The sequence below is a fragment of the Chrysoperla carnea genome, chromosome 3 (assembly GCF_905475395.1).
Source record: "Chrysoperla carnea chromosome 3, inChrCarn1.1, whole genome shotgun sequence".
NCBI lineage: Eukaryota > Metazoa > Arthropoda > Insecta > Neuroptera > Chrysopidae > Chrysoperla > Chrysoperla carnea.
The window spans coordinates 61,956,599-61,972,995 of NC_058339.1; the positions used below are offsets into that span (position 1 = coordinate 61,956,599).

Genomic DNA, 16,397 nt, shown 5'->3' on the forward strand with positions numbered 1-16,397 from the left:
CGAATGAACATATTTTAATTTTTTTTGTGACATTTGAAATTTTATTTAATAGAGTGTGTTTTAAGCTATGTTTCAAGTTCGAGTTTAGGATTCCGTACCCTGAACAACTATGAGATAGGCCATGATCCTCAAAATCGGTTCCGTTTGGAGGAGACTCTACGGAAAAAAGGAATTTATGTGAGAGTGTGCTTAGATATGTTTTAAATTGGAATTTAGGGTTCCATACCTGAAATTTTTTATTTTTGTAAATTTCACTTGTTGAAAAAAAAAATAGAAACTCTAGTCCTTGTGTACTTCACCCTTAAAGTATAAACTATAGATTTTGCGTACATCACCCTTAAAGCAGACGTTAACATTTGACATGGTGGTTTATTGTATCTTTGATATAAGTTTTAATAAACCAACTATGGTTTCTGTCACCTATGCATACCAAATATTTTAAAATTTAATTACATGTATTGTTTTACATCAAAACAATAGAATTGTGCCACTGTTTTATATTACCATCGTGTATAATTATAATGAATGTAGATAAATGCGTATATTACATTTAATGAAAATGAGGGGAACTTTTACTAGGAATGACAATGTTGCTGATTCAAACCTTATATATTAGACAGGTGTCTGCCTTCCTTTCACGCATATATATAAAATTACATGAAATATCATTAAGTCAAAAGCTTGAGCTCAATCTTTATCTGAAATTAGGTTCAATATCGTCAATTGATTGTGCTTATAAGATATAAAAATTATATAATACATGGTAAGAAAGTTAAATTGAACCGCTGATTGGATATGATTCCAAAGGAGTGATGAAGATACCTGGTACACAGGGTAAACGGTCCCTGTCATCTCTAGTTTTCGGGAAATTCGTTATATAATCAGCCCAAACTTGTTTTTCGGGTCGCTAAACACGAATATCGTCAACAAAATTGATTTCTGACGTACTGCGGGTACGATATGTCGCAATATTCGTGGTCAGCAACCCCAAAAACCCCCCGAATAACGAGTTTGAACTGATTGTATAACGATTTTTCCGAAAACTCCAAGAAACTATAGCGTTCACCCTGGGCACCTCGGAGACCAATTATGCGATATTTGTATTTAGGGATCCCAAAAGCTCTCGAGTAAAAAGTTTGGCATTATTTTCAACACTATTAACCGAATTGTGAATTTACTATAATAACGGTTAATTTAAAATGTCACAGGGTTCACAAGCTTCCATGACGATCTAACGAATCGATTGCAAAATCGCAATGAAATCCGTCTTAGGGTTCAAATTTTTCGAGATTTTGCTGTTTTTAGTGTTTTGTTTCCGCGACTACTATGTTTAAAATGAAAATAGCCTTGTTACATCGCTTAAGCGTTCATTCACATGAAATTATTTTTAAATACTTATACCAGCCTGGGATCTAATATCTAAAATTAATAAAGATACCATAAACCGTTTTGTTGTAAAATTGTATAACTCTTATTTAATCATAAATGTTTTGGAAATCCTGACTAAGAATACTCTCATGTTTAACTTTTAAATCACCTTGCAATGCATAACTTTACTTATATGATTTAGGGTATACAAAAGAAAAGATAATGTGTTACAAAATGTAATGACAGTAATAATATTACATACATTACATTACAATGTCTAAAATGTCATAAACCTGCCTACTTCTAATATTATTAGCATGATTATTATTAACATATCATATTCTATAAAGCCACGAATAACCTTAAAATATTAATAATAACACATATACATCGCGTGTGTGTTCACACGGTAGTTTTAAGGCAAATTTTATGTAAAACGCTAATGTTTTTTAATGTAGAGAAAAGAAGGTACATTTATTGAATATAACAGAAACTATCAAACTCACTTGTTATTTGATATTCATAAACAAATTTTTGAATAGTTAGCAGTTTTTTATAAAAATACTTGGATAAACTTCGAACATACAGCGTTCTTTCATATTACGACAAACCTTTCAAGCTAAATAAATACTTTGAGAATACAAAGCAGTGGAAAGGTATTGGTATTTATAGAAGGAAGTTTCCATCGGTCTTAACCTTGGTAGGGAGATACCCTCCCCTAGAATATTCCAGCCCATCACAACCATTAGTGAAATTATTTTTTGCTGCAGCTTCGAGAAAGTAACTTTCCACCCTATGACATATCGGATATGAAATTGGTTACGCTTTAACCATTTGAACCTTTAGAATTGGTTCAATGGATCTTTAAAATTGTTAAATAGGGGATTAAAAACTTTTTGATGTCACCAGAATTCAGTTTATAATTATGCCAATAACTTTCCATTGCTCTATCCCCACTATATCTTAAATCGATCCTTAAAATTACAACAAGAAAATAAATAACAGTGGTTTTTTAGGTATAAAAATCAGTCTCAAAACCAAATAGTGATTAGGCATAGACGTAGAATTTTACCAAGTTTACGATATATAATATGCTCCAATCACAGATTTATTTGTTTCAAATAATAAACGTCCCGATTGACATCCACTAGTTGATTAAGCGCAAAATACGCTCTAAGGAATAATAATTGGCCACTTCTGGCTTTTATTATAAATTTTCTTGGTTCTGGGACACGAAAGTAAGTAAAGTTTGATTTTTGAAACTATTTTTAGATTGAGGCTCGTACTTATGACTGATGAACCGACAAAAAATAATTTTTTTCATATATCTACATGGTATCGTGTGACGTTACGACGAATTTAATAATAGGTATGACTTCAGATCATCAGAGCATGATGATTATGGAATGATAATAACATTGTTCTTTATCAAATATTAATACAAATGTCTAATAACCCAGAAAAATGAAAATAACAACAGGAATGTGTCAAAAATGTAAACATACACATAATAATATATACATAATCTGAAGAGAATATTAAATCATAGGATATGATGATGATGTGAAAGGTTAATTATATTTAATATGTATATGCGAGACATAATGAATATGTTAACATACCCAAAAATATGTGTCATACAACATAAAATTGAATTATTTTATATGTCATAGTTGGATACCCAAAAATATTTATATTAAAAATATTTTCATATGTATGAGGAAGATGTAATGGTCGACCATTTTTAATTTTTTTTCATAACTGTACATAATATTTGAGAAAAAATTTGCTCATAACCTAAGGATATCGTTGTCAACAAATCTAGATAAAAGAATCACATTGATCACTACTATATTTTGATCGAATAATCCCTAAAAAATCTTAATACTATTTAGATTCCCAACAAAAAACTTCGTTCAAGTTCGAAATACAACAATTGAAATTTGAGCGTAATTTATCTTAATGCAAATAATCGATTTGAGAAAAAGCTGACAATTTTATATATATAGACTTTTGCTTAATAATTTTGCTCACCTTAAAATATGCTCAAATCCGGGTGGTTTTAATTCGTTTATCGATAGATAAAATTTAAATATTTATTTTTCGATGTAAATCTGTTTGAGAATTATCGAAGTAGGTTAGATTTGTGGATTAGCCACGTAGCAAAGATAGCAAATGCTACAGACCCTCGGCATTTTTCATTGACTGATAATTTGAAAAAAATGTAGCCTTTTTTATCTGGACATAAAAAGTTCATTTCGGTCAAAGATCTTGTGTAGGTGTGAAACGTCAGGTAGATTTACGAACACAAAAAAGGGAAAATTTGATCAATTAAAAGTAAAAGGCAGTAAAAGTTTTTGATTTTAGGTAATTTAACAAGGTAGATTGATTTTAGCTAGGCTTAAAAACACACAAACACAAAATTGCAAAAATGAAAATGTGGTTAAAGTAAAATATTAATTTAACAATATTAAAACTATAATGAGTTCAATGTGTGTAATAAGGTAAAACAGCGGTGGGTCTACTTATACTAAAGGTATACGTAGACTACTTTCTCCTGCGTTGTCGGTTTCATACACTTTAAAATAGTAAATAAAAAAAGTTTTTTTTTTGTATATGCCGTGCTTAATACTCAAAGAAATGACTAGTGTAATTAGTAAACTTGGAAAGGAAAATGTGAGATGTAAAAATAGCAGTGGTAAATATCTAGCATATACGAAGGCGAATTTTACACTTTTTAGTTTAATGAATATTGTGATATTATTTTTAACTTGAAAACTGCACGAGAGTAAAAAATATTTTCCTAAATTTAACTATATTTTTAAGTTAACCACTTTTTCAAGCAAATTCTCTACCTTTTTTTACCTGACTTCCCTAAAAGGAAAGTAATGTATTTCAAATGAATGTACTTATGTTTATATGTATATTAAATTTCGTAGGCACGCCTTTTTAGCCTTAGCCCTGGATGAATCTATTCAATACGCTATTAGAAAATTAGAAAAATATTATAAAAAGTAGCTTTAATATATTTTAAAAACTATGTGATAGAAAGAAAATGGATTAGTTATTTGAAAAAATATGAAGTCGTTCGTGGAGGTTTTTCGCTATAACCATGTAATGGATTATGGCTTGGATTGGTTCATGTTAAGACGAAGTAAAACATAAGTATAATAGTTGTTCATGAGAGAAGTGTAACATATTTAATTTTGGATTTTGTCTTAAATTATAATCATAAGTCTTCGATGGTCTATAGCTTTTATATTACCATATAAACCAAACCTATATGGCTAAAATGAGGGCATTGTTTTAACACCTCGTTTAACCACTCTAGTAAATACAAAAACTATCTTTAGGACATCACAAATTCTATTGTATACCTCATATTACAAGCAACCGTTTTGATGAGTTATTTTAAGTATTTCAATTGTAAACTTTTTGAAATAATACGTAGAATAATTAAAAAAATATATAAACTTTTTATAGGCTCTACAAGTACCATTTAATAATCTGAGATGGAGATGGTTCTCAGAAATCAGTCAAATAATCGATTATTTACTTATTCAATGTATATGTTTATTTATATGCTTAGTGTTCAAAACCTTAAGGTTATTGTCTCGCTATGGTTTTAGTGCCGGCAAATGCAAAATTTTTTATACTTAGTCTCTATCTCGAGATAAAATTAATCGTGATTCGAATCGAGAAGTTACGGAGATAGAACATTAAAATATTTGTTTTGAGTTAAAAAAATACATTCCAAAACTATTGACCGTTTCATTGATAAGATATAATAACGCAAGAATAATTAATCTTAGTGTTAAACATAAACGATTACTCGTATAGTTAGAGTATTATAGATGAAGAGAGGCAGCTTTATTAACAAAATTTCAAATAACTCTTTGTATACTATATCTTGTATGAAAACCTTTGCGTTACAGTACCTATATAGATAAAAATTACACATTATTTCACTAGAAGCATATATACTTTTCCCGTGCATATAATTCAAAACTTTTTTACAATATTATAAAAAGACAACAACCTTAATGTTTTTGAAGCAGTAGTGATTGTGTATTCCTAAAGGAATTACTTCAATTTTTGTCGTAAAGATATGAAAACGCACCCTAATTTTTTTTTAAATCAATAAATTTGTTTGGAATAACGTCAAATTTCCAGAAGAATAATGGTTTATTGAACGTCAAAAGTTTAAGGTCGTACATCTACATATAATCATAAAAAATATACCTTGAATAAATTTTCAACTAATGTTAATAAATTATCCGTTTAGTAATACATTATTAGTCAGGTATGTTGTATATTTCGCGTAAATAAATCATAAATTATTCACAATAAATAAATAGCATTAAAAAATAGCATGTTTAGATTGTGGTGAGTAAATATATGTTTTTCTGATAGAAAGACAATGTTTGTTTTCGAGACATCCAACTCAAAAATTTTTTGCTATCACTTGAGTGACTTTTATTTTCGTTGAAATTTTTGAAGTGAAAACTTCTTTAGGCGTGTTGAACACTTTTGGATAGGAAAAAATCAGTGCCCTGTCGAAACCTATCGTCTATACGACTATGACGATTTACTTATTGACTATTTGACCGATATGTCTTCTAATATTTGTTTAAACAAGAAAAAAATAAAAATTTAACTTTTAAATCTACAAATTTCCTAAAACTGTTACTTTAAACTTTTTTTTTCTAAAACTAATATTTATGAAGTTCTAACGCGTTTAATGTTGCTTTACAGCCACAGATAATTGAGAATTTTTTCTTGCACTAATTTGCAGCAGTTGAGCTATAGTTTTCTAAAAATAGGTTTATTATAACGTACTGGATACAGGTAAATACACAAAATCCTCACTTTAGAAGGGTTGAGTGGCGCCATTTTGAGAAAAACCTATAATATATATAACCTGTATTATATAGACGACTAAGATCATTTACCTTAATGAAAGTTATTAGTTTGGTATTTTAAGGTCATATCCTCTATGACTTGCTTTTATAACCATTAAATATGGAGGGTAAATTTTCATCAATATTTTGTCATTATTTTTAAACACTATATATTATAACATATACACTTTTAGAATAAAATAATTAATTCTATACAACTTAATATATATTTCAATTAACTTCTCATTTTTATAAATTAACGTTAATACTTACCAACCTTAAAATGAATGAAAAGTCAAATTCAGAAATATAAACAAAAACTTAATAAACATAAAAAAGTTTACAGCTCTTGTGTAAAGTATATTAATAAAAATAATAAATAATTGTTTAAAATATAAGAATAAAGAAATGTATAGCCGCAATCACAAAATAATTTTAATATAATAACATTATAAATTTATATTGATACAGGGAGTTTCGAAAATATGAGCAGAGAATGGTGAATAGTCTTACTTTGAAGGTCGATATAGTATTTGTACTTCCACTTCTCAAAAAATTATCTATGTTTATTGAATAGATTCGTTAGAGGCTGCTCTTACATATGAATGCTGAAATGAGTAGAAGAAATAATAACAACTTGATTTACAACTTGAAATTCACTTTCTGAGGTTAATTGGTTGTTAGCGTAGCCAAAGTAATATACGCGAGATGTCAACCATGGATCTCAATGATCCTGTATAAGATCAATAGGAAATAAGAATCACCAGGTCGTTACAGATTCTACCATCTTTCTATTTAAATGTCGTTAATCTTCGTATTTTGGTGTAAAATAATAAATAATTTCAGCAGTGTCAGTTTTGTGAATCTTGGAATTTTTGAGTAAACATGTGAGTGTTTCGCATTTCAAATGTTCCACTTACTGAATTAATTGGCACCCCTGTGAGCTTGAAATCGGCATTTCTTAGTTGCTCAATTATTGAAGCTGTTAGTAATATTCTCATTATCCCCTGGATTTTTAATAAACTCACATGTACTTTGAAAAAAAAAGTTTGTTAATGTTTATATTAAACATATTACTGTGCTCACAACTGTACTACCAACCGAAAAGAGAAACAAAAAATAAATAAAAGCAAAGTTATGTTAAAACTAAAATAATATCGCTCATTAATCTTAATATTAAAAAAAAATTATTTTCTCAAAAAAAAAAAAAAAAAAATAGAAGGAAAAATTATATTTTGACGTAAATATTATAGCACATAGGATAATATGTAGTACCTTGGGTAATTTTTACCTTCTATGAGACATTGAGTATATGAGTATAAAAAGTAAAAAGAAAATAAGTTCACTTTTCCTTTTTTTTCAAGTTGACAATCGTGTTTTTTAATAATTAACTCTCATTTTATAACGCCTCATTTCAAACTAAACGTAAAATTTTATTAAGAGGACGATAAAGTTTTATTAGCTGCATTATCGTGTACCTTCGTGTCAAATAACGTACTATGAAATAGATCAATAACAAAAGTACGCATTCAATTTTAAAATTATTTTCCTCTTTGTAATTAGACAAACGTGTGTAGATGTTTGGGTAGAGAACGAGTGAAAAAATAAGACGTATTCATCTCGAGCGTAAAAAAATACAATTGAAGCCGTAACTGGACGCTCTGAGAAAAGGGTGTCTACAAGAGAAATTAATGTTTCCTCACGTGAACTTTAAAGACTACAAGGCTTACAGAACCTTTTAAGTGCGATCGGTGTATGCTATCTTAAGGTGCATTATAGTCTTTTATCACGCATATCATCTAAATTTGTTTAATATTTAAACTCCCGAATTAACTGGTGATTAAATTTGATCCCTGGTAACACACTTTTTCCTATATCCAGTTCGTTGTTTGTGTGTTGTAGGTGTGTATTTTATATACAAAAATTTATTATATAAAAGTTATTTATTTATAATTGAATTTCCTTATCCATTATATAAGACGAAGTTATTTATGAGTTATGTCATTGTGTATAACACAACTATGTTTACGCGAAGAAAATTGTATTTTGGAAAATGTAACAGTTTTGTGTTTTGTATCTATCTAACTACCTAGATGAATGCCATAACTACATGTTGTTTACGAACTTTTTTTATGTTGAACAAGTTTCTTCTTCTTCAAAAATCTGATTCGTAGCTCATTTATTTTATATTTTTGATTTAAACTTGAAGTCAATACAAAATTGCTTTCATATTTTTGTTTAACTAAATCGTCTATATGCAAGTTTTTCATAAATATACCTTCAAACTTCCTGGTAGGATCATTTTCGAGATGTAGACTTACATTTTCACAAGAATAATTAAATTATTTTATGAGATTCGTTGTACACAAAAACAGAAAATGGTGAAAATAATGTTCAAAGACTTTTTATTTTCGAAATATAATTTTTTAACTTTTTTTTCAAAACTTTAGGGTTGAATATCTCGAAAATGGAAAATCAGGAATGTAAAAAAATAATTATTTACATTTTTCATTATTTTCAAATGTATGTATCAAAACTTTAGTCTCGTATACCTTGAAAACTAAGAGTTTTAGTACGACATAATACCGCTTAAAAATTTGTATATTCCAAAAAATAAAAATAAACAATTGAATTTTACAAAAGCTTAAACGGTGGGCTGACTACTCTTAAGTGATGAAATAAATTTTTGAACCATATGTGTGAATTCGCCCTTATTCGATCCATTGTTGTCTATTTAAGGTAGCATGGAACATTGTAACCGAATAATGATAGATTACTTTCGGTAACAATTGTTGAATAAGAGATATCATTATCACTATATTGTTGGACAGGTTACTTTATGTCAGATAGACAGTTTAAGAGGGATATTATACATAAAGAAGAAACCATTCTCTACAGCACCACCCAAGTGTGTAAATTTACCGTATGGACAATGTGTATGTTCAGTGATCGTTCATCATCGTCATCATCAGAGGAACGATTAAAATATTGGACTATAAAAACCTGAACCGAAAATTTTAGTCATGTTTTCTACTTTATTCATTATTATTATGGTTTCATCCAACCTAAAGTTCTGTTGTAAACTTGTTTTTTTGTTAGATTTTGATATATGCATACATATAATCGTATCAATTTGATTTCAACACATTACCTTAATATTATATTTTACAGTACCTGTTCTATATTAAGCGTACTCAATTTGTAGATATCATATCATTCTTTTGTACGTTTATAGTCCATTCAATGAATGAGTACCCTTTACAACCGAGCTTAAATACAGTTTACGAGCTTAAATGCATTTTGGTAAAAAAAAAGAATGAGCAGTACAACAACAAATGTAAACGTTATATCAAAACAAAACGGTAATCTGTTTTTGACTGCTCACCTAAATAAAGTTATTAAATAATTATTTATTATAATTTAACAAATAGTTAACGTTTATAAACTGATGTTCGTTTGACAGCCAGCAGAATAGTAATAGATTATTTGGTTAGTGTCAAGCAAGCAGTGATCCCAGAAACACACGAATTTTGCCCTTTTTGTACTATTTACATCCAAAACTATTGAAGTAGGCGAGCATATAGTAGTTGTGTGTGTGTGCCATGGATGTGACACACACACACAAAGCAAATCTCATACTCTTACGTGATAAATTCTGCCGGTTTGCTCACCGTAGTTAGAAACCCCGTTAAGGAACTGCGTTACAAAAACTTTTACCACGGATAGTTCGAGACAAGTTTCAATTCTGTGGACCGGGATGAGAAAACTATAGTGGTTCAGAAAATAATAAACAATTTTTTTGAAACGTAACCAACATAAAAGTTATTCATTGTGCACTTGACGTCGTTGCGCAAAAGTTAAAAATTCCTTAAGTCCTAACTGTTCAATTGATATAGATTTTTTTAAGCCTGGTCCATAGGAAAATAAAAGTCCCATCCCCAATAATCAGTTGACTAACAATCAGAGAGATGGGAAGACCGTGTGTGTAAAATTTCAGCAGGAACAAGACCCAATTGCAAAGTTATTGCGAGAATGGAAATTTTTCTTTCTTTTTATTTATCTTTTCATTCCATTTTATGTTTTATGTGAAGTTTACAAACGTGATCAGAACTTAATTAATGTTTTTAATGATTGTTTAAATGTTGTAAATTATTGTTGACAATCAATAATATTTGAAACACAGGTAATCAGAGAGGTTAATATGACAAAACGGTAACAATAGATTACCACAGAATACGCTCCTACATCTTTCCCCCACAGACACTATTCCTGAACACTTTTAATCCCATTTATCGTGACACTACTCTTGCATCGCTTCTGCGTAAACTACCACTAAGTATTAATTTGTAACAAATCGCTCCTAGGCAAAATATGTGGATTGCTTTTGTTTCAGGCACAAACCAAAGTAAAGGAAGACTTCAACATCTTCAAGAAAATTAATTATGTTTCTGAAGGTTATCGTTTGAAGAAATTGCTGTAGAGCTACAAACAATTTAGCTATATACCTATTTATACAACACATATCTGCAGAAGAAGAAAGTATATAACTTTTTCTCTCATACGATAGTGGTAACTCTTTTTGTTGCTCTATTATTCTTTACTTTGCTAGATTGAATTTTAATATTTATAGATTTTTCTTCCTCTTGGATAATTTTTTTATTCGTGCTCTAAATAAAATGAAATAGAAGATAGATAAAAAAAACTAGAAAACTGTTATAATTTATGACTATATATTTGGTTGTTATTATTATAAATAGCTAAATTTATGCGCCTTTTATTTTTAAGGGGTTACACCGGAGTAAATAAAAATATATATGAAATTTTATCCTTACCTCTATGTATACAAACTAATTGAGTTCTTACAAATATTTTCAGGATTTTCACTTTCGAAGGTATAAGGACATAATGATAAAGTTTTAATCGCATTTGCGATTCATAAATACCTCCGTTGCGATGTAAAATGTTACTTTTGTTGCACCGACAACCTTACGGAATGAATTTATTAATAAATGAAAAAATAATAATATACACTGAAATACAGGTAGTGTAGAGCTTTAAGTTCCTAAAAAATTTTTGTGTGAATGCTTAAATTTCGCATCCCCGAAACTTTTGAAGAAAATGGGGTAAAAATCCATTGTATTATTTCTAAAATTTATAGAAATAGATTAAAAAACTCTTTGGTAATAATTAGAACAATTGTTATTCTCACAATCAAATGCTGAAAAAGTCTAGCAGAATTTAAGGGAAGAGTTTTACTTCAAATAAAATCTGCCTCCATTTGTGCTAGTTAATTATTTCCATTTTATACAAATTTTGTGTAAATGATGACTAATATAAATTTATTTAAACTTCGCTTGTGAATAGAAAAAAATGAAATTCGTAGTCGAATAATCTATTGTTAAAATTTCTATTCGAATAATTTTTTTTTTTTTTTAAATCTTTTTTTTTTTTTAATGTTATATCAGAAATACAAACGATTTTTAATTTTAATTCAATTCGAGATCATATATTTATTTTGTTGTTATTGTATTTTGAAAGATAATATTTTTATTTGAAATACAAAAAGTATTTTTTTTATTTGATCATGTTTCAAAAAAAGAAAGTTTTTCTGAGGATATAACTATTTGATAAATTATATCGTTTGATGTTGTGATATTTTCACAATGCCTATCAAGTTCAGAAAGAAAAAATTGTGTTTAGGAGATATTCTAAAAATAAACATCGAAGAGTCTTTTCGAATTTGCTTTTAAACATATACTGTTGAAAATTTATAAAAATAATTGATACTGTACTCATGGCAGTACGTATACTGATTAAACTGTGTGTCCAATTAAGTCACCTCCATATGGAAAATTTATCATTTGTTTTATTAAAAACAAAGTTGTTCTTGATAAAAATTCCTGTATGTCCCAGAATATGAAATGTTCAGGTATCAATTTTTTTGCGTGTTTATACGAGGTTTGTTAAAAAATCCGAATTTTATTGAGAAAAGTCACTGCTATTTGAACGCAATGGTAAGATATCCAATTTTATCCGTTTTACATTATAGAGTTATCTCAATGGTAGCAATGATATAAGATGCTAGCTAACATTTACACACTTACTTTAGCTTTGTTGTTCTTGGATAATATGCATACTTAGAGGTAAGGTCAAAGGGAGTGCCGACACTCACTTGACCATTATCACCGATTACTAGGAGATGTTACTTTGAGAAGTACACTTCCTTTTTATACCAGGTATTACACATTTTTTGTTAGACAAATTGGATCTTGAAGCCATTTATACTATCGATAAATGATACAAAACTGATAAAAAGCGTGTGACATGTTTATATATACACATTTCGTTAACAAAAGCATTTCTCTGGTTTAAGGCTTTCCTCGTTAAAACATAATATTGTACCAATTTGTTTATTATCGTACTTTATGATGACCAACTTACTCGAGGAAATAAAACCGAAAAAATATCTGAGCCAGAAATTAAATCCACGCAAATTGATTTTTATGGGAGCTGGTGGAAAATGTTTGTCTAAGTGAACTTAACTAAATCATATTAATGCGAACTAAAGTTTTTTGCAATATTCCCTCACAAAATGGAACTCTTCGGTCACTATAATCATTCTTTTTGTTTATTGGATATGAACATATTTTAGACGATTCAAAGCATTTTTAGAATTTGATTTTTTGACAATGGTCTCCAAGGGATAAGTGTGTCTCTCGTGGACAACCAATATAGCCTAACCTAACCTAATAGTACTAACTTTAATAGTTTTTTAAAATGTTAAATACAAATAATATGGTGTCCGGATAGATATATGTACTTACTTTTGTACGACTTTATGGGCGTTAATCGAAAAAAACTAGTTTGAATTAATATTTGAGGACACTCAGATAAACTTTTTCCACTGACTCTCATACAAATATACTTTCGAAGAGTCGATTTCTGGGTAAAATACCTTATTTCCTCGATTAACTATTTGAATTTAATATCAATCGTGTGTGTGTGTGTATTATATATGATAATGTAAATAAGGCTTGGGGTTATATAAACATTATAACCAACAAATCCAATTGGTTGGTATTGAAATAACAAAATAAAATTTTTTTAGAAGATAATCTCTTTCCCGTGTAAATGTGAACATGCTGCCTGTACGAGTAGGTATAGAGGTATAAATAACAAAATGATAATATCACGTTTTATTATATAAACTAAATATAAAGGGTTTCCTATATAAAATGATAGACCTTTACTTAAAGTTAAATATAGCTTTTTGAAATGAAAGTTTTGAAATTGTGGGGCACTACGTCTTAGATCGTCACGTCGTAGGTGACATACATACGACTTTGAAAATACCGGTTCATGACCAAGATGAAAAACTATATAAATATAAGGATGAAAGCTTATTTTAGCTAATAGCCTTTAGATTTTGGATATATTTTTTACATCATTTACTTTATATTACATATTGTAAATTTTATCTATGTTATTATTTATTAATAATGATTCTTGTTGAAGAAACAAAAAGGTTCACGATCAATTTCTGAAGTTAAGCATCACTGAGCACAGACAGTACTTGAATGGGAGACTGCTTGAGAACATTGTATGCTATTGTTTATATTAGTTTTTTTATACATATGCATATGTTTTATAAACAAAATTAAGCTTCCGTATGTTTATGGCCGCAAAACTCGAAAAGTAGTCGGTGCACTGGATTGAAATTTCACAGGTCGTTTTATTCATGCCCAAAAGAATTTGTACAAATCAGTGTTTACACTTTGCATCCCAAAGTTCTCACAGAACAAATATTTAAAATAACTGAAAAACGGACGGAAAGTTATATAAATGTCAAATGTCCGAAGTACAAAATTTTCAAAATAACAAATTTTTTTATTCAGATTTTTTTATTTTTTTATTAGTTCAAAGCAGTACTAAAGACACTCACTTTTCGAAATAAAAATTCTTGGAAAACTTAAACTGCAATATTCAATTTAAGAAAATGTATTATTTTTTCAATCTGTGGAGGAATTCGCTAAGCTAAAGCAGCTCTTGTTCTATGACTTTTTTCCCTATTCAATATGAGATGACTATTTATCATTTAGGAAGAAATTTCAAAGGAACCTTTCAGAGATTAATCATACAACGTCGAAACTACAAGTTAAATCGAGGCAATCGGACGTAATCATAAAACAATGGATGATACCGAATCAAATCTAGGCGGTAGAGTAAGCGAAAAATTGTATTTTTTGAATTCGAACTAGTGAAAGGAACTGCGGGTCGCATTTGGCTGCAGTCATATAGCACAAGAATTTCAATTCAAATACTCTTTCAGATCAAATTTGTATATCTCAAAACCGAAATGTTTAATTGAAGTTCTATCGTTTTATATGAAAAACCCTTTATAACCCAGCAAACCTTACAAAATGGCTAATATAAACATTTGAATTATAAATTCAAACACACCAAACAGCACAATTTCTATTACATACCTTCTACCGCGATCAGGATCAGTAGATATTGTAATATTGTATACGATGTCATTGATGTTTATCTGAATTTATATTCTGATACGATAGAAAATCATTTTAATAAAACTACTTTATTACAATTTTATCTAGGTCAAAAATCAATAAAATGTTATTATTAGATTCAGTTATCCTACTTGTATAAGTTTTGAACTATTTTGTTCCATTATTAATGAGAACAATAAAAATATATTCTAAGCTTTGGTAATTTGTATATGTTTAATATTTTTATAATAATGATGTCAAGTTACCAATTATCAATATTTTGTGTTGGTCTCAGAACATTCATTGTCTTTTAAAACGGCGCGGTGATACAAAAATTATCTTGATTCATTAAGATTTATTTATATTCCTTCTTATTATATATATATATATATATATTATTTTTCATTCATATTTTTTGGATTGGCAGCTGATTCAGTTTTTTCTAATTATTTTGTTAACAACAGTTTCACGAAGCCAAGAAAGTTTTTGATTTCTTCCAACAGATTTCTAATTGAATGATATCGGTTTTTTTTTTTTTTTTTTTTTTTTGCGGAATATTATCGAATAATAAATTTAAAAAAAATTATTTCGCCTGACGTTTAATAAAGAGGGTTATCTTTTAAGAGACACAAGTATCGGTTGACAGACACCTCGTATTATGACGCTCGAATTTCGACTTATTTCGATTATCTTCCTTTTAGAATTAAAAAAAAACTGAACATCCATGTATTTACAATCAACAATTTTTGAAGGCATTTGAAAGAGAAAGTCCCGCTTTCGAGAAATTTTTTTGTAAAAAGTTGTCTTACAGGGCATAAAGCACACACGTAAAATGTCTCAATGGTCATGTTCCCGCTATGTTGCTTAGGTTTAAGATGGCGGTCCATTATTACCAATTATTATCAGTTCATGCACCAATTATTTTGGTTTGTAAAAATAAAATTAACTATTTGGTCCCTGTATGAGTTTTATTTCAAGGTGTTATCATAGTAACAACGCACTACTTTTTAATATAAATAAATGGATTTACATATAAGTCTCTGGATGGTATACAGGTACCTATGTTTTATATTGAAAATTTAATACTATTTTCCATCAAATTTGAAAATGAGAAAAATAAGTTTTATATTTGTAAAATATTATTTATAAAATTTCGTTTCTTATTTTCCCATTTTCTTGGGCAATATGTTTAATTAATTGTTTTTTTTTTTCAATAATTTTTTAATTTGACATTTACTATAGGTACTGTAACATGAAAAATTAAAACTTAGTCATATTTTAAATGAAACTTTAAACTGATTTATTTCAAATTTTATAAAAAAAAAAGAACGCTGTGGTCGATTTAGCTGCCATCTTCATTTACTATGCTCCCTACCAATACATCGTTAAAAGTTGTTGCACGCTTGTCTAGTTTGTCCAAACAAAATCTTCATTAGCTACCAATTATCGAAACCGAAGTTTTAAGATTAGGTTAGGTTAGGTTAGGTTATATTGGCTGCTCACGAAGGACACACTTAGGCTATTAGAGCCCATTGTAATACCATACATGTGTTTTACCATCTATCCACTAATAATTTCATTTATCAGCTCCTCAATTTCAAAGGCTGAGAGCACCTCCTTC

The 16,397-nt window shown here is 28.6% G+C and overlaps 1 protein-coding gene across 1 annotated transcript in view; it reads left to right on the plus strand.

Annotated features, from left to right (window-relative positions):
* Positions 1-16,397, plus strand: part of LOC123294793 — a 237,369-nt gene that overhangs the window by 44,659 nt on the left and 176,313 nt on the right. The gene's annotated exons all lie outside the window — the stretch shown is intronic.